The following is a 19,311-nucleotide window of genomic DNA, read 5'->3' on the forward strand; positions in this document are numbered from 1 at the left end:
AAAAAAAAAAAAAAAAGTTTCGTAACGATATGTTGAATTTTCTTGTTAAAAATTCAGAAACCTTCAGGACTGGGTAGACCGTGATAGTGGTTATATATTCTACAGCTTAGGAAAGCATACGCTCAGATGAACCGTCTATTACGTATATGATCCATGAACAGAAAATTTGATACTTTCCCGATTTTGAACAAGCTTAAGGAACAGTCAGTGCATTACAGAATTTGGAGCTTTGCCGATTTTGCAGATCCGAAGCACCTGATAGGTGGTAACAGATTATTATGTATGTGATCAATCGGTGAAAAATTTGTTCGAAATATTCATACAATGTATATGAAAGTTAAAACTTAACTGAACAATTTCAAGAATGTACAGAACCACCCGAAACAAGGCTCTTGATGAGCAGATTTCTCTCATGTTTTCTTTATTTTGCTTCAAAAAGAGGGTGTGTGATATTTTGAAGTAAAAATACTACATACAATTTTGCTAGTTATTTGTGTATCATTTTTTAAAGTACTTACTGCATATAAGAGGTTAAAATATTATTACATATATTGGTTAATCCTTTGAAATGTAAATATGTTAAGAATTTTAAAAAATCTTTTTGAAATTCATGGTTTATTTTCGAGGTTTCATATTATTATCTGCATCAACCACTAATTAAATGAGTTTTTTTGTTGTAGACAAACGAAACAAAGTCTGCTTTATCAGTTTAAAGCAAAATTTTCAAAAAAGCCCAAAATTTCCCAAGCAAAAAAGCGAAGCAGAAAAAACCGAGTTTTTTTCCAAAAAAGCCGTTTTTTTTCCGAGCCCTTGCATCTCTACCTCTGCATAACAAAACCCACGAGTGTAATATGCATGATTCACTGTGTAACGCAGTGTTGCAATAACTTCGCTTTGTCGTTAACAAATATAGTGCTTTTGCTGTCTTGAATATCAATAAAACTGGTTGTGGAAAAAAAAAAAAAAAAATAACTGAATACGAATCTGCTAAAAGTCTACTTATATAGTTTAATATTGTAGTCTCAATATAGTCCCTCATCCCAAAACTTGTGATTGTTTCCACATGACACATTTGGGGAGAGGGGTGTTGTGTAAGTCACAATATTTTGGCATTCGGGATATTAGTGATATGTTGTTCGGATCTTGGAACCTTAGGTGATAACGCTTGCAATTATTACTTTGCTGTTTTATTGCTGTTTGTATTCGTCATTCTTATTATGTAAGCGTCTATTTGTCATCTCATTGATTTGAATGGAAGCACCACACTCTCAGTTCCGGGAGCATCTCTCTCTTTCTTTCTCTCTCTCTCTCTGCAATACGCACATTTCTGAAGAAACTTGCCTATCGTAGAGACTCACATGGGCGAAATTCGGGAAAATTTCCAGTTTTTCCGGTCACCACCCTCTGATACAACCTCTGATTAACTATACCTGCTTCCCCATTTTCATTGTCTCACTCCTCTAATAAATTTCACTGAAATTTTTAACTCGTTTTCACTTAACATATAAAACGGGTAATACGCTCTCTTTTACCACCTTTCATGTGCTGTATGCATTATTTAAAAAATATGTATACTACTTGGAGCAGATTCGTACCGCCGTTCTTTGAATTTGTAATCTAGATTCTTAACCACTACACCAAGATCGTTGCTTGGTAAACGCTTAGTTGTTGGCGTATTTTTTATTTGTATTTTATGTTCAAACTTCAACCATTTTTACTTTATTTTCTCCCTCTAGCAGCTGTTTCTGTCTTTCTCATTCAGTGCCGCTCTTTATTTACACTATGCACTATTCGTATTCACAGCTTGTGCCCCTCTGGGTCGTGTGCTATCTAATGACGTATAAATCCTGACAATCCCCGAGTGTCACGTTGCGACCCTCTCCGCGTTATTGTGTTATTTCCGTTCGAGAATGCATTTTCCCCCCAATTCCCGACCTAGGTTTGAATGATGTCACAGCCTGGTTCGTCTGTATACCTATCTTAAGCTCACAAGGGACATCACCCAATTGTCCGGCTCCGATTTCAATGACATTTTTCTAGCTGATAGAGTACATATATGTATTATTTGTGATGACAGAAATTTTTGCCATGGTGCATGTTTTCTATTTTTTTAAATAATTTTTAAAAGTTGTGATGTTATTATTAGAGATTACTCGAGAAGTCCCTTACTAACCTTTGTAAATGGAACGTTAATGAAAGAACAACCATATAGATACATATAAGGCTTAAGGAGAAGTTATATGGTAGGTATGACCTTGACGGCAGCCATCTTGAAATCTGCCATTTTGAATTAAGGTCAAGTTTTTTAAATAGGAATAGGGTAATATGATACATAATTTCGGGCTATAATTTAATCAGGAAGACAATGGTGAAGCTAGTTTTCAGATACACCCATTTGGGGAAAAGTTACAGGCATTTGATTGCTCACTACGTGCGAATGTCTCTTACCTCCGCTTCTAACCCGCGTATTAATGATAAGTGAATAAAAGCTTCTGTAATACATATTATGCCTCGAGGGAAGTGATAGGGTAAAGGTAACCTTGACGGCTGCCATTTTGAAATTCACCATTTTGAATTAAATTGAAGTTTAAAAATGAAAACCATAGCATGTGACAAATAGCATGTGACATTTTAATAGCAAATTTTCCCAAAAAGCCAATGGTATGCTTATTTCTGTTCTATAGTAAACCAGTATGAATTTCGATCCATTATTCGATTCTTCAAATTGGCAACCAGTAACGTCCATTATTCGATCCTTCAAATTGGCAACACTCCCAATTTTCACCGCATGTTTTAAGATTCCAACTGGCACTTTGCAATTGTTGTCAGCTCATGTTTTCTAAATTTATTACATTTTTAAGAGTTGTAATTTGTTAGTTCATGAATAGTGTTGGAATAAACATCCAGCAATCTTCATCCATTCGTTATACCATGATCATAGTGTTTGCCGCTAAGATACAATTGATGCACATTGCACCGTCCATGCCATTTGAGTTATTATAAATCTCCAAAAAATTTATGTTAGTGATACTGTGTTGTCCTAGTTACACTGAATAATGTATGTGGTATCGTGGTTTTATTTAATATCTAAAGTAGAAATATGTAATACCTTACGTAGTGCAATTTGAGAAAATACAACTTTATGTTGCGTTAGCATCACTGCTTGTTTATCTAGTGGTATTGTAGAGTATCTAGAATAATTTTACCCTCAATATTTCACACAGCTTGCTCGCGGATCTAAGGGGAGGGTTATATGGGCTATAATCCCCCTTGACGCTCAGGTATACACTGGATAAAATGGGCTTCAATCCTTCTTTCTTTTCACTTGATAAAGCAGTAAACTATTTCTTAACCCCTTCCTTGATCATATCCTGGATCCGCGGCTATACATCCTGGATGCGCGGCTGTGTATCCTGGATCCGCGGAAAGAAGGCTATATTATCAGAAGTGGGTTTTGTTTCGGAAGAGGTTTGAGGAACGAGTATGTTGTACGTGCAATGGGAAAAAATTATCACAAATTTATTTCCAGAGGGGCTTGAGCCCGATAGCCACCCCCTAAATACGCCACTGTGCATCAGTGAACCCTTCCCATATTATTGAACACAACAACAAAACAAATTTTGAGTAAAGGCAATTTTAATAGCTATAAATATCAATATTCGAGCCGAGACCGAGATTTTCGAGACTGACCTAAGTCTCGTCTCGGTCTCGTCTCCGTATATAAAAGTTCGTCTTGGTCTCGATCTCGTTTCCGTATATAAAAGTTCGTCTTGCTCTCGGTCTCGTCTCGGTATATAAAAGTCAGTCTCGGTCTTGGTACCATCCCTACTACAGCCATAGCCGAAAGTTGACTCAATGCTTTTAGCCGAATTAAGACATATTTGGTATGTACTGTAGAATAGCGCAGAAGAGACTAAGCTATGGTTTAGTTACGTATGTCACTCTATATCTTACAAGGAAAGTACTTGGGCTCGAACGGATGAATACGCAGAAAAAGGAAAGCATGTGTAATGTTAGCACCCCGGAAGCAAACAGTGATGTCCGTTTTTCTGTAAGATGCTGTAAACGTCCGCAAGAGTAGGGCAAAGTAGAACACGTGTCATAACTTCAGGGTGTATATAAAGTCTGACCCCGGTACATTTTTTACGGAAAAAGATTGGGTAGATGGAAAAATGAGCAAACACGTATCCCATTATTTCTAGGAACACACAGTTCGAATGAAAAAGTTGTGTTTCAGGGTCCCCCGGAGGATACCAGATAGGATCCAACCAAAATTGTCAAATGGTAAAGGGGTCAAATAGTATATCGTTTGAAAGTATTGTGAATAGAAACAAGATGAAACAACTCTCCTTACGTTCAAGCAAATGGTGACGTTCGTTAGTCTGCAAGATGGAAACCTCCACAAGATATCATAGTAGGAGGCGCACGTAGATAACATGGCATAACTATAAATGCAAATGAGTACTCTGAATAAAATGATCGAAGCAGTACGGAAGTGTACAGAACGCACAGGTAACAAAAGAACAATTCTCACATGTCAACATCGCACACTCTGTAATGTCCGTGTGGAAAGCCACATCGATTAACTTTTGAAAAATTGCAAAGGTTCACTACGGTCATAACCAGCTTTCTGCCTTGCGTAACGAAGCATTGGTGAATAGATATCCATCGAGAACTGACTATAGATGAGCGAATGTAATTTCAGGAGAAACAACCGATCATATAAATTCGGCTGCTGCACATGGGAATGTAATTCGCTTGGCATACAATTTGTATTGTCGAAAGAAATTTACGTCCAAAGGTTGAGCATATTTTGTAGTTTTTGGTGGAATTAGTTTCGTATCGACACGTATTTTTACACAGGCATCCGGGAGGATATGTTCATCCTTGTGTCCCGACCAAGAGTCACAAAGTATGAGCTATGTATCGTTGTTAGATGAATGTGGATTTAATACCGAAAAGAAAATACTTGGTAAGATGTTCTTTCATCATCTTCCCGCTCACCCTTGCGTCCATTACTACATTAGGAGAGCACCTTTCTTTCAAGTCCCGTGCAACACGGGGACCGAATTTATCACTGGATTCGTGAAAACATATATACAGTTTGTCAGTTAGAAATCTATTCAACGACATTGCAACGTCAATAGTGTGGCTGTGTGTTGCACTATGCATCGACTGGAACGTCGAGATAGTTTCTTTTTCTCCTTTTTTTGACAATGTAGGGTCTGACGATAGTTCGTGGTTGAATTGGCTTTGATCACAGTTCCACACAAATTTCAATGAGATGACTTTTGATGACTCCTGATATACTAATTTACTCGTGACACGTCATGTTCTTTCCGTGATTGTAACACAGTGATTCTACGGGATGTTATTCCGTATTGTCCCTTCAAATTTGTAATAAATCCTACTGAAGCTGTGAAATTCGACAGTCCAATATTTCTGGGTATTTCCATCGCCCAAAGTTGTAAGTGCCAATAATGGAAGCGTTTCATATCTCGCGTTTCATCAAACTTTTGGTGTAGTACCCTGCTTGATTGTCTTTAACTTAGTGTACAATTTCCTGTGAACGCACCTGTGTTTTGCTGTTTCTTTGCTACATATTGTAACAAGCATTTAATATCACATTTTGTCTTCAGTTTTGGAAATCGTTCCTTTTTTTTTTTTTTTTTTTTTTTTTGTATAAGTTGAATCTGTGCAAGTGATAATCCTCGAATATGTTCTCTAGTGTAGCACCACTAAAGTGTGTGATCACATTGCCGACATTAAATCCTTTCTGCGATAGTTTGTAATAACTCTGGATACTTTCATTGTCTTTTGTAGGACTTACTCTGTCATTATACGTTCTCACTTCTTCCTCTTCATTCTCTTCACAATCTTCACAACTGTGCTCTAACGTTGGGAGACTTTCGGTTTCTATCTGATTTCCAAATTTTTGCATAATTAATTCTTCTAGAAAACATCCAAATATGTCATCTTCCAGACTAATTCCTTCCTCATGACGTATCTTGCGACGCACTTTCACTCCAACCAACCGCCGTACAATCATTGGATTGATCATCACCCTCCGCACCACTTGACGTCTCATTACATATTCAAACTTCCCTCATCCTAACAACAAGCGTTTGTTGCTTCACAGTTGGGAGCACTGTAGTGTAGACATAAGGTGGGCTCTCTGTCACTATGTAGAAACATCTATTGGTGCAAGTTTGCACCATCTTCCAGACAAACTGACCTCACCTATCACTTTAGGGGTACTAATACCATTCATACTCTTATTTTTAAGCGTATTTGTTCGGTCGAGCTCACGTACTTTCCTGAACTGGCAAATACGCATAAACATGAAAGCATGTGTAATGTTAGTACCCCTGAAGCAAACAGTAGTGTTTGTTCTCTGCAAATGGTGTAAACGTCCGCAAGAGCATGTGTCACACTTTAGTACGTCTATAAAATCTCACCCCGTTCCTTTTTTTTTTTTTTTTTTTTTTTTTTTTTTTTGCGGAAACGGTTGGGTGGATGGAAACATCGGCACACACGTATCCCGTTATTTTTCGCGGCACTCGTGTTAAATAAAACCTATTGTCCCAGGCTCCCCGGAGGGTCGCAGACAGGGTCCACCTCACAATTTCCAAATAGTAAGGGGGTCAAGTTGTATATCGTTTGAAAGTTGTTTTGAAAAGAAAAAGAACTGCGACAAGTCCCGAGTCTCTATAAGCACCCTATGCAAAATGGTGGTGGCAGACTCTTTCCTGACAACTGTGTTGACATTTTGACGTGTCTGGGACCCTCCGGCTGACCGTGGGACACAATTTTTTCATTCGAACTGCGTGTCCCTAAAAATAATTGGATACGTGTTTGCCGATTTTTCCATCCACCCTACCCTTTTCCGCAAAAATGGCCCAGGGTCAGACTTAATAGACGCCTTGAATTTATGGCACGTATTCTACTTTGCCCTACTCTTGCGGACGTTTACAGCATCTTGCAGAGAAACGGTCATTGCTGTTTGCTTCCAGGATGCTAACATTACACATGCTTTTCTTTTTCTGCATATTCACCCGTTCGAGCCCAAGTACTTTCCTTGTTAGTGCACATAGAATGTGATTTTTTATTATTATTACAAAATAATATTTAAAAAATAAAATAGTATAGCAAAAACAAAAGAGTAAAACTATTTTCCTACCATTTATGTTAGTGTTTATAGACATAATTAAATAAAATTACTAGGTAGGCTCCTTAATGTAAACGAAACTTTTCAATATGTCATGTTTATAAAGAAGTGAAGGGGTGCAACAAGTATAAAGAGACTTTCAAACATTTCCAAAATCTTTTTATGTTATATTTTATTTGTATTAAAGTGTAATACCAGTAGTTGCTTACAAAACTGTATGTAAAGGCGTAATTTTAACTTTTATAAAAACAAAGGAAGTCGTTCATTCATTCATTCATTTACGTAATCGCTGAAGATGATACTTCGTATATCCAATGTGTTACTTTTTCAGGAGACGAAAAAAATGCCACTATATCTATTCGCAGTATTAACATTTCCGACCTTGTAAAAGATGTTTTATCCATTAAAACACACTGATACAGCTGCTGTCATCACAGCATACGGGGGCGCGGTGGCTCAGTGGTAGAGCGTTCACTCCGATGCTTGGGATCCCTGGTTCGACCCCAGCTCGCGCCGTGTGGACTTTGTGGTGGACAAACACCGTGCTCGTGGGTTTTCTCAGGGTTCTCCCGTTTCCTCACACTTTCTTCATTCCACCATTTCATTCACTTCTCATAATCACCGTCTCCTTTAGCCTAACCGGCATACGCGTAGGACGTAAAACTGAAAGATTTCATTTCATTTCACAGCACATACGACTACAACACTTCGAACTCATTGGCATTCCAGGTATCACCTGAAGTTACCAGCAATCGAGATGCAAGCAAACGCTGTAATTGATTGTTTCTCAGCAATCTATGTCTTGTGACGCACGAGGGTTAGCTAGAACATGAGTTATTGCTTTCTTATCAGGTTTATGCCAGAAACTCAAAATTGCGAAAATTGGACATACGAGGATTCACATCTTCAACGACTATATGTGATTGAGCCCACCAACCATTTTGACAAGTCAGCGGCTATGGTCACAGGTCTTTCCAGGTTATGAGTCTGTCCTCCTCAGCAGGTCTGTAGGTCATGAGTCTAACTGCTTGAAAGCTGCGAGACACGAATTTCATTATTTCGAAAAGCTTCGTCTGCGATTTTTTTAAACCTTTCTCTCTTATACGAATTTCATGTAGGAATTTTGTTCTTCCGTCTTACAGAATAGTTCATGAAGAAATGTTTTCGCATAACAAGCAATCTACGGTAGTTTAGTCATTCGTACTTCAGAATTTAAAGTATCTATTCAAAGTAGTACATATTTCGCTTTTAGTGGGAGGAATTTGTATCACTGTTAAAACAATGCAGATACAAATTTCACACATATCTAGGTAAATAATCTCTCTCTTCCTGAACAAAACTGTAAATTATTCTTGACAAATAATGAGTTACTTTTAGCGATACATTTTTTTCGGTTTTTTTTCTTCGAAAACTTCTCGTGAAAATTTGCAATCAGCCATATCATTTGGTTCAGCTCGATGTGATTTATCTATTCGTGGTTGTCTGGTCTATAAACATAGTTTAGTTAAACCAAAATTAAGGTTAAAGAGATAAGCATACTTTTTTCTGTTTTGTAGCTAACGGAAACTTTGAAGAAGCTATATTTCAGTAAGCTTTATCTTAATAGGTGGCGTAGTTATTGCACAATATTAATAATTTTGTTCGGCTTAATCAGGTCTATCAATTAGTACATATTTCATATTTGGACATTTTCTCTGTTCAATTATACGCAAATAATATAATTGAAACTCATTCACAGAACTTAGAAAAATAGTATAGTTTTTCTTTAAGTACCTGGAAGTCAATGCATTATATAATCAATCAACTATTTCAATAAAAACAATATCACAAACAAGTATGTTAGTGCTTTATTCTGACCCCGCTTTTGTTTGACAAAGAAAGGAAATGAGATGTTTCATATTTCCTGTCTTAGCACTATGAAACACAATACCAGAGTTTAATACAATTATTATATATTTCCGTTCTTTCGGAGATTAAAATGCGCAAATGCGATAGATGACATAGCAAAGAATCATAAAAATAGCTTAAGTAAATTTTGTGCATGCTTAGAGCTCATAATCAAATCTGGACATAAAGAGAAACACATAGTAGTGTGGCTTTACTTCTGGATTTTATTCGGTAAGTTACAACACGCTTTTCATATAACATATATAGAGTAAATAGTATTTGCTAAATATGATTATTTCACGCTCGAATGATGTATCTTCAATTATTTATACAAGTTACTTATCAACGAACTTACAAAGTTCGTTACTGAATTTCCCCCCCCTTCCCCTCTCTCTCTCTCTCTGGTGTGTGTGTGTGTCTTATTTGCGAATTTTTCAATTTTGAGCCCTCCATTCGGTGAAGCATGAAAAACTATACGAAAGAAGTGATGCAATTTTTCGCATCACTCTTACCGTTCCTGGGATATTGACTAAAAAGTTCCGATTTCGGGAGATTTAAATATTATCATATTTTTTCATTTAATTAATAGCCTACAATTTGTATTATAATTTTCTAATTATTCTTATTATTACAATTATAATTTAGCTTATAATTTAGTAATTTATATTGTATTATCTACTAAATTTACTCAAATAAATTTAATATACAATTTCATATAAATTTCGAAACAAAATATTCTTTTTAAGTTCGTTCTGTCAATGCTTTTCGTGTATTCTCAACTTGTTTTAATTTTGAAAATTTTCAAAAGCAGTCTTCACGCTATTTTACACTAAAACATAAAGTGCATCAATACAAAAAGTGGAAGTAGAAGTTTAAAAGTATGAATAAACAGTACATTATATGATAAGTTATGAAGGGTCTTTCAATACAGACAAAAAAACACAAAAAAAAAACAAAAAAAAACGTAGATTTTGAAAAGTTTATGAGAAAAATGTGAAGAAAGGAAAGTTAACTACAAAAGTTTCTCCGCTCTGACTGCTATAACTCCATTAGTTTGAGTCCAGTACTTTTACTGGTATCACAAGTACCTGGACAGGAACATGAAAATTTACATCTAACATTTTAACCAGAAGACGACAATTGGTAAACCGGTGAGCACCAGAACAGGCCTTTGCTGTGCAGTTGATGCACAGGTAAGACTCCAATTTAAGAATAATCTATATTGTTTTGAGTGTGTTGTCCAATTAGTGTCATATATCAAAGACACTATAACTCGTGAGCATAATGTACATTTCACTGCATACTAGACGTAAGAAGAAAAAACTGCTGATCGTAAATGAGTTTTAAAAAAATGGTTGAAATTAACTAAAAGTATGAAATCTGATACATTGAAAGACATAAGTTTGTAACTTTTTTCTTCATTCATGCAATTTACTGCAATTTCTTACTGCAATTTCTTACTGCAATTTCTTGTCAATTTCGTCACTTGAACGTCTGTTTTATTCTCCATCGAACACTATTTTATGTATTACACTGAGTATAGGCTGAAATTGAAATTGGAGTATGTTAAAAGTTTCGAACTTTCCTGGATTTGAATCCGGGCCTGGGTAACAATCCAATGCGATAACTACTTACCTACACCGATCATTTATTGTTGCATAAAACTTGTTAAACAATTGAAAAATTTAAGCCTGTATGAAGAGACGATCATTGACTGAGTTACTTATCATTTTCTTTTTCAACTCAGCAACAGGTTAAATAGATCTTCCTCAATGAAGGAAATGTCTCTCAATTGAGACTAAAATTTTAATATTTGTCCCGCAGCCTAGAAGCAGTAGCTAACAAAAACAGGTGAGGCCCATAGACAATGAAGGTGGTGGGCCCTTAGCTTGAAAAGTACAAAGAATCTTAGTGGTATCAGGACTCAGATTTAAGAGTTGTACTTAACAAATAAAGATTTTGAGATAAACATTATAATAATGGAATAATTTTGCTAAACACCTATTGAACTCGAATTGCTTATTTAGAATAGTTATACATTTTTGAGAAAAAAAAAACACAATAGTTGATGATAACGTTAATTTTCCATTACTTGATCCAGCGGGCAGGAGTACGTTTGAGGAACACACACACAAGAAAGAAAACCATCATAAGACATGGACAAAGGCGCCGATTTCTCAGTAAATTTGGGGAGGAGGGCACTCAGACGCAGAAGTTATATATATATGAGAATGTTAAGACAAATTACATTCAAATTATGCAAAATATTGTATATTCATAAATACACTAGGCCCCCCCCCCAGGATCGGCGCCTTGGACGTGGAAGAGTTTGAAAAGAAACACAAGACGTTAGTCACTGACGGACTCACCGTCTTGTGTGTTCAAGTTTATTCCTGCTCTATCTTGCGTTCTATTGTGTATGTTTACAGTGGGAATGAATACTTACGGGTTTTCATTGCCGTAAAGTTGTCAACTAACGTTTCTTTATCCAATTGTTTAGCAGTTTCATTTTCTATTGAAAGTAGCTGAACCTGCGCTCTCTACACAGCGCATCATTCGCATATAAGCATAAATCTCCTTATAATTCCTTACAACGTCTGTACATGTCCCTTTACAGACACAAGTGAAAGACGTATTGATTAAAAAAAGCCAAGGAGTATCATAAAGGGGAGACTTTTTTCGATTATTTTTCTCAATATCTCACACCGTTTGCAAGATTTGAGCCTGCTTTCGGTTGGAGTTTCTAATTCATGTATGGCCAGTGTTTTCTTTCTTCTTGCATGCAGTATGTAATAAGCAAATACATTACATACACAATTAATTATAATGTCAGTTATATATGATGTTCATTGGGCAAAACGCTCCCCCCAAAAAAGGTTCATCTTAGACTGGAGAAATCCTTCCTTTTTCATTATTATTTGGCCATGAAACAAACGCCTGAGACTTATACAACCCCTATATACAACAGTGTGGTGTTGGAGTGTATAATGCTTAGGATGTGATATTTTTTTAATTTCAACACTTCCAATGTACCCCTAAAAATGTAATAAAGAAATAGTGCCCATGTTTTTTTAATATTCAATTAGAACTGGACAATCTACATGAAATTTGCAATCGATCAGTGAAAACGTCATCTTTCTAGAGCCTGTAGTTTCCGAGATCTCATTGTCGAAATGATTGCCCATAAACATATAAACGTAGTTTAAAAGAGCTCCAAAGATGGCAGCACAATTCATTTGCATTTATTTTGGAGAAGACTTATTAAAGGCAAAGACCTTTAAACAATAATTTAAAAGGATAAATTTTGTGAAAAATATTTCTTTAAGTAATTTATTTAAAGCACACTCTTTTAAAAATATTTGTCTTTGTTATAAACGTGAAATCACAGAAAACATTAAATCAAAGGTTTGAAAGCTAAGGTTATAGGCGAGAGCTCGGTCGCTATTAATTTTTTTTAGCTGTAGCATTTTAATAGATAGATAATGAGCAACTTATCAAATCTTTCTTGAGACATACTAGACCGTAAGAAGAACTTGATTTATTTTTAACTTTGAAAATGTCAGGAACAAGACGTACGCAGTATTAACCTCTAATAAATAGCTTGCCATTACAGATGTTACACGTAAATCAAACAATTCACTTGTTGTAGTCAAACTTTCCAAACTTTCTTTAAATTCATTTCTAAAAAGATTGTATCATTCATCAAATCGTTACCTATGTTTTCAGTATAAATTGTACACACATTTTTGGCCGAATCTTTCAATTCTAATTCTGACATTTTAAACATATTTTTAGAAAACAAATATTTGAATGACTTTTCCACAAACTCAAATCCTGCAATACTGTGTTCCAGTTGTCCTGTTGGAGTATCCACTATTCTGTTAAAAACAGTCAACCGAAATTTATATTCTGCATTTCTTATAGGTTTATCGCAAGCTATATATATATATATATATATATATATATATATATATATATATATATATATATATATATATATATATATATATATATATATATATAAGACTTTTCGATTTCTTTTGTCTAGAAATTTGCGAGACTCTCCCCAGCTATCAGCAACAGCTTTTGCTATAGGTAATGCACTATCGTTCCAGCTGTTTCGAAGTCGCACAAGGCTTTTTCTTTGCCATACTTAAAAATTCACTCCTACATTTAAATCTACTAAAATGGACAGTAGTTCTTTCGAAACCTTATTTAAACGAGAAAGAATTTCCTTCCAAACCACCAACAGAACTATGAATTCAAAATTTTCTAATTTCAAGAGCAGAGATTTGGCATCACTTTGCTCCTTAGATTTCTTAGAAGTAAGCATTATTTTGCTCAAAACTTGTAAAACATCTTTGAAACGACTTTTCAAAGCCCTAACAGCCTCAATTTGTGAAGCTCATCGGGTTGGGCACCATCTTTTAAATGTACGTTTCTGTAAATTACACTATCTACCAAAAAGTCACAGGTCACCCCACAACTTTCTGAATGAAGCAAACTTTGACGTACCTAATATCAGGTATGGCCTCCTTTGGCCTGGGTTACAGCATGTATCCTTCGGGAAAGGCTTTCCACCAGTTACTGTTGGTATCAGGTGGGATGGCAGCTCATTCCTCCTGCAAGGCAGTTCCAAGTGCGGCAGGTGAATTTGGACGAGTTGGTCAGAACCTTAAACGCCGCTCCAATTCATCCAACAGATGTTCCACGGGATCAGATCAGGCGACAGAGTAGGCCACTGGAGTCGTTGCATATTTTTCGTCATACTACGACATAACATTGGCAACCTTATGGCAAGGGGCATTATCATCCTGATAGTAACATGCGTCCATTCCTAAGAATTTCCACAATGTGGAAAGCACTGAATTGTCCAAAATGTCAAGATAATTTGCAGTCATCATGTTACCAGGCACAACAACAAGCAGGCCTACGCCGAACCAACAAAATGCACCCCACACCATTACACCATCACTACTAAATGTCACTGTTGGCACAATGCAGTCTGGTAAGAGCGTTTCACGGGTTGTCCCCACACTCGCACCCTATCATCTGACATGAAACACGTGTAGCGTGATTCATCACTCCACAACACACGTTTCCATTGGTCTAGGGTTCAATTTTGATGTACTTTACACCATGCCAACCTCTTAGCTTTGTTCGTTAGTGTGATGTGTGGCTTTTGGATAGCTGCTCTAAAATGGAAACCAAGTGCATGCAGTTCTGTCCTGACAGTGTTCAGTGAAATTGATGTGCCCAACGCAATGTGGAACTCGTGCTGGATGGCAGTTGGAGTTTTACGGCTATTGCTGGATACCACTCGTTTCAGCACTCTGTCTGCCCGTCCGTCCGTCAATTTCTTGGGTCGTCGGGCCCTTTAAGGACACTGGTGACAACGTGTCATTTCCGTTTCACATCACCCACCGTTGATTTTGGGTGTCGTAATTGAGCACTAATTGCACCATTCGACAAATCCGCAATATGACAGCCGATGATGACTCCCCTATCGAACTCACTAAGTTCTTGTCTGTGCGCCCTTCTCAGTCAAACTAACTCCTGTCACACGATCACTGATAATATCTTCTGCATCGAAACAAATGACTGGCGTCATGCAGGTTGCTCTAGATTCTTTATGGCGATGTCCTAGCAGACTGACAGGTAACGTTTTGGTAGATAGTGTATGTATATCCTCATTCAGTCTAAATATATAGATTTTAAGATGTAAAGCATAGAAATGTTATGAAAATAATAAAACTCCTATAATTAACCGCATGTAATCCATTTTATGGGAACAGTGAGGATATGTAAACAACGACTGATTGTCGTTTGTGAAGTGTTACTTGATTGCCTGAAGTATGTCAAGTTAGCTTAAGAGATGCTTCCTGATGTTGATCTGAACAAGAGACCTCTCTGAAATTTAAAAAAGCCTAACTATGAGTCCATGGATACTTTTGTACAAGTCTATCTTGACCGATATGTTGAGTCCTTATGAGTACTTATGAAGAATGTAAGGACCATACTGCAAATGCGGTAAAAGTAACTAAGGAATTTTATTATCAGCTGGAACAGCCTATGTGATAACCACAGTTCATGCGAGTCCCACAACCTGAGCATATACTGTCGGCTTACAATTTCCAAACCGTTGACAATCAGAAACAAGCGCAACAAAAATGTACCTAACAACCAATGGATATCCAATGATTGGATATATATATATATATATATATATATATATATATATATATATATATATATATATATACTGTATATATATAGATATAGATAGATAGATAGATAGATATAGATATAGATATATACTACGGTCCGATTATTTTAATTTCATTTTACTCGTACAATACCAGCGTTTTTTCTTTTATATGAGACTCCTATAGAAACCTATAATACCGACTGTCTCCTCTGTAAAATGAAATATTGCAGTAGCTCTGTGTTGTTTTTGTCCTGTAAAATTTAATTATATTATCAGGGTTCTGTGATAACTCTCGCAGGACCTATTACTATCAACGATTATCGAAACATTTTAGGTATGCACGTGCATCCTATGGTTCAGAAGTTCTTTTCGGGCAATGACTCAACTTTTCAAGACGAAAATGCGCTAATCAGTGCCGTAAATGTTGAGTTGTGGTTTTATGAACATCAGGATGAAGGACAATATCTTACAATGCTAAGACATCAGCATTATGCAATACCTCTGGTCAGTTACTCAGCTCAGTATCCGGATAAGATCTCCTTCATCGTTACTAACGGAACTGTTGCAGCATAGTGTAAGGAATAGAATAATAATTTCTCTTGCAATTATCCATGACTTATATCCCTCCGTTTCATGATGAATCATAACTGTTCTGCAAGTTATCTGTGACATAAGTTGCACTTTCTAATGGCTTTTTTATTATTTGAATAACCATCTGTACATTGACACACAGACAGATACACAAAATTAGTATGCTTTTGCTGTACAGAATATGATTATGGGGGAATTTTGTTTTATTACAGAACCTCTGAAAGGAAGATGAAGTACTTGCTTGTCCTTTTAATGATGATTGCCGTTACAGTGGAAATAAATATAAATCCACATTACAGAAAATTCCAAAGATCTGCAGAGAACAGAAAAATGGGTGAAAATGCAGTCTTCAGTAAGTTGTTAGTTTCTATATTTGTTACAGTCTATGTGCATGCATGTCAGACTCCTATGGAAAGACAAATTCTTGGAGTCCAATCTCCAGCCTTTCCCGTCACAAAGAAAGAAAGAATACAGGACGAATCAGTCACTGGTGACTAACAGCTACAATGCTTTAGCGTTTTGTACTTGTAGGGATGCATTGGTTTTCACAATTTGCCACTCACTCTTATGATTTTATTATTTCGCCTTATGTGAGAATATTTTTATTGAAGTACAGTACTCTATTCTCATAGGACACGCATTTGTAAAATTTAATCATTAATTTATATAGATGGAGAATAAAAATCAACATTCAAACAAACAAAAATGCTACAAACAGTCTCTATTTTATTTTTTCTATCTCTTTAAACTCATCTAAAACAAGTAAAATAAACCCGTAAGGTGTTTTCATCAACCAATCTCATCAATGTAATCTTAGTTTAATCAGATTGGTCATAAGCAAACTTGTTTCCCTAAGCACATTTTTAAGCATCTATAAATTCTGAACTAAGAACAAAAGTTCTAAATAGACATACAAAACGTAATCAGAGTCTAAGATAAGAACGAACTCATGAATTCTCCATCCAAGTATAATTTGAAGAATCCTTCAAAATCGTACAAAATGCTTGAGTATGGAAAAATCAAGTAAATAGTTGTGTAGCACTAGAAGGAAAGAAGATTTCCTTTCGAAGTGTAGGCCTAATTATGCGTAGATATACAAGGCATAAAACATTTTCCGAGTCCTTGTTTCGGTAAACGATTGAACGAGTGATTGAAAGCAGTAACGTATGCTTACTCCTTTTTCGCATGCTCAGCCATATTTATGCACCGGAAAACGTGAGTACTTTTACTTTTCGTTATCATTTGTCGGCTACATATTATTTAACTTACAAATTACTAGCAAACTCAACAACTTTCGTATTCACGTCATCCGAAGAAAGTATAAATATTTTATGAATATAGTTCGAGGTTTGATCCACAATATCTAATTCTTAACATGTTTATTTTTACTTTTTCAGAACCTTGCCCTGGAGATGTAAATCCATGCATAACTAAGGGAAGGATAGGAAATCGTGAAATCTGTTTGATGACGTATGATGGAAACACCGTATTTTGTGCAGTAAGTACAGTACCTAATTGTTTCCTAATCACTAATAATAGTTACTTAATATTGTGTTGTGCTACCATCAACGCTAACATTATATTAAGTATGTATATTAGGATGGAGTGAAAAAAAATTCGAGTATCGAATTCTAATATGGCTCAAAAGCTTCCTTGTTCGAAGAACATCTGGAAATAAAAACTAATAAGGAAGTCGTCTCTAGAAGCCACAGAAATGACCTAAGGGTTACAGATAAAAACCATCCATTAATCGTCAATTTCGCAAGGACTAGTGTTGTAAAATTTCCGGAAATTTTGAACTTGTTGCTAAAATCAGTCTTTTCCGGTTTCTTTCCGGAAAAAAATGGGAAAATAACAAAAATCTTTGTATTAGGTTAATTTTACTAGTAATGGAACCTTTTTTCCCGAACGCGTGAAAAATGTAAGTTGAGAAATTTCAATATTGTGAATATTTAAAAAAAAAAAAAAAAAAAAAAAGAACCATTCGAAAATAAAACTTGTAATTATTCTTGAAAATTAATAGTCTGCACTCATTTCCTTTATGCGCTTTTTGGTCTTTTTCATGGTTGTGCATTAATTACAGAAATTTTACGGCTGTAAGAACATCTATAATCGTGAAGCGTTTCTGTTGCAACAAATAGGGCTCTTGAATGAAACTGAGTTTTTAATGTACTCTTTGATCAGGTGCAATCTGATGATTTTAACCAAATTGCTTCTTAAAAGAGAGAGCAGTAGGTAAATTTCACTGATACTCATGAACCAAAACATATAATTACTATTATTTAATATTCTAATATAACCTATATAAACTTTATGTACAAAACTTTGTATGTAAATAAATATATGTTTTATAGTGCGACAGATTATCTATATATACAAAAATTAATAAAATATATTTGTAACTTAACAACTCTTGAACCACTAGAACGATCTCGATAAAATTTTCAACATAGATGATATTCGGACCAAGGATGCCTTTTATCACTTCACTTTAAAGGTGTAACTTGGAGAAAGAAAGGGGGAGATATATCGAAAATGACCTATATTAGTGTCGAATCCATAGGTTTTTAGATAGCTTGGATGAACAGTAACACTTCCGATGTCGTTTAAATCCAAATTCAACGCCGCAACTTGAGTTAGGGAGGAGTAGATATATAAAAACGATCGAAAATGACCGTTATTATAAATATACCACATTGACTTGACAGCTAGTCGTCCGTTCCAGGCGGTGCTATCGGCTGAAGGAATTCCACTCTCTTTCGCTCTGAGGTTGTCTCGCTTTGCAACAGTTGAACCTTTATTGGCTGAACGTGTGGGTGTATTGAGGGTGTGAGCTTTAGTTCGCACTTTTGCCACGGCTCAAGATATTTTGGCAGCGTGCCGAACCCATAGCTTTCGGGGTCGCTGAGATGAACATTGACACTTCGGATGCTATTTAAATCCAAATTCATCCCCGCAACCTGAGGGCGGAGAGATATATAAAAATGATCGAAAATGGCCGATATTAGTATCGAATTCATAGTTTTTGGGTCACTGAGATGAACAGTAACACTTCCGATGAAGTTTAAATCCAAATTGAGCGTCCATTAATACTCCTAAGTAGAGATGCAAGGGCTCGAAAAAAACCCGGCTTTTTTGGAAGAAAACTGCTTCGCTTTTTTGCTTGGGAAATTTTGGGCTTTTTTGAAAATTCTGCTTTAAATTGATAAACCAGATTTTGTTTCGCTTCTCTACAACACATAAAGTCATTTAATTAGTGGTTGATGCCGATAATAATATAAAACCTCGAAAATAAACCATGAATTTCGAAAAGATATTTCAAACAGTTTTACTTCTCAACATATTTACATTATGAATTCCAAAGGATTAACCAATGTATATAATAAGATTTTTTTTTAACCTCCTACATACAAAAGTAAGCAGGGTTGGAAGAGCCATGGTTGTTTTTGAAAATGCG

At 35.8% G+C, this 19,311-nt stretch overlaps 1 long non-coding RNA gene across 1 annotated transcript in view; it reads left to right on the plus strand.

The window, feature by feature from the left end:
• The first annotated feature begins 9,100 nt into the window (after positions 1 to 9,100).
• Positions 9,101 to 19,311, plus strand: part of LOC145683422 (uncharacterized) — a 43,711-nt gene continuing 33,500 nt past the window's right edge. Inside the window, exons 1-3 of the long non-coding RNA XR_014131089.1 lie at positions 9,101 to 9,286; positions 16,067 to 16,206; positions 17,252 to 17,352. This is a non-coding gene — a long non-coding RNA (uncharacterized LOC145683422). The remainder of the gene's footprint in view (positions 9,287 to 16,066; positions 16,207 to 17,251; positions 17,353 to 19,311) is intronic.

Source organism: Thermobia domestica, chromosome 4, assembly GCF_964235325.1.
Source record: "Thermobia domestica chromosome 4, izTheDome1.hap1.1, whole genome shotgun sequence".
NCBI classification, from domain to species: domain Eukaryota; kingdom Metazoa; phylum Arthropoda; class Insecta; order Zygentoma; family Lepismatidae; genus Thermobia; species Thermobia domestica.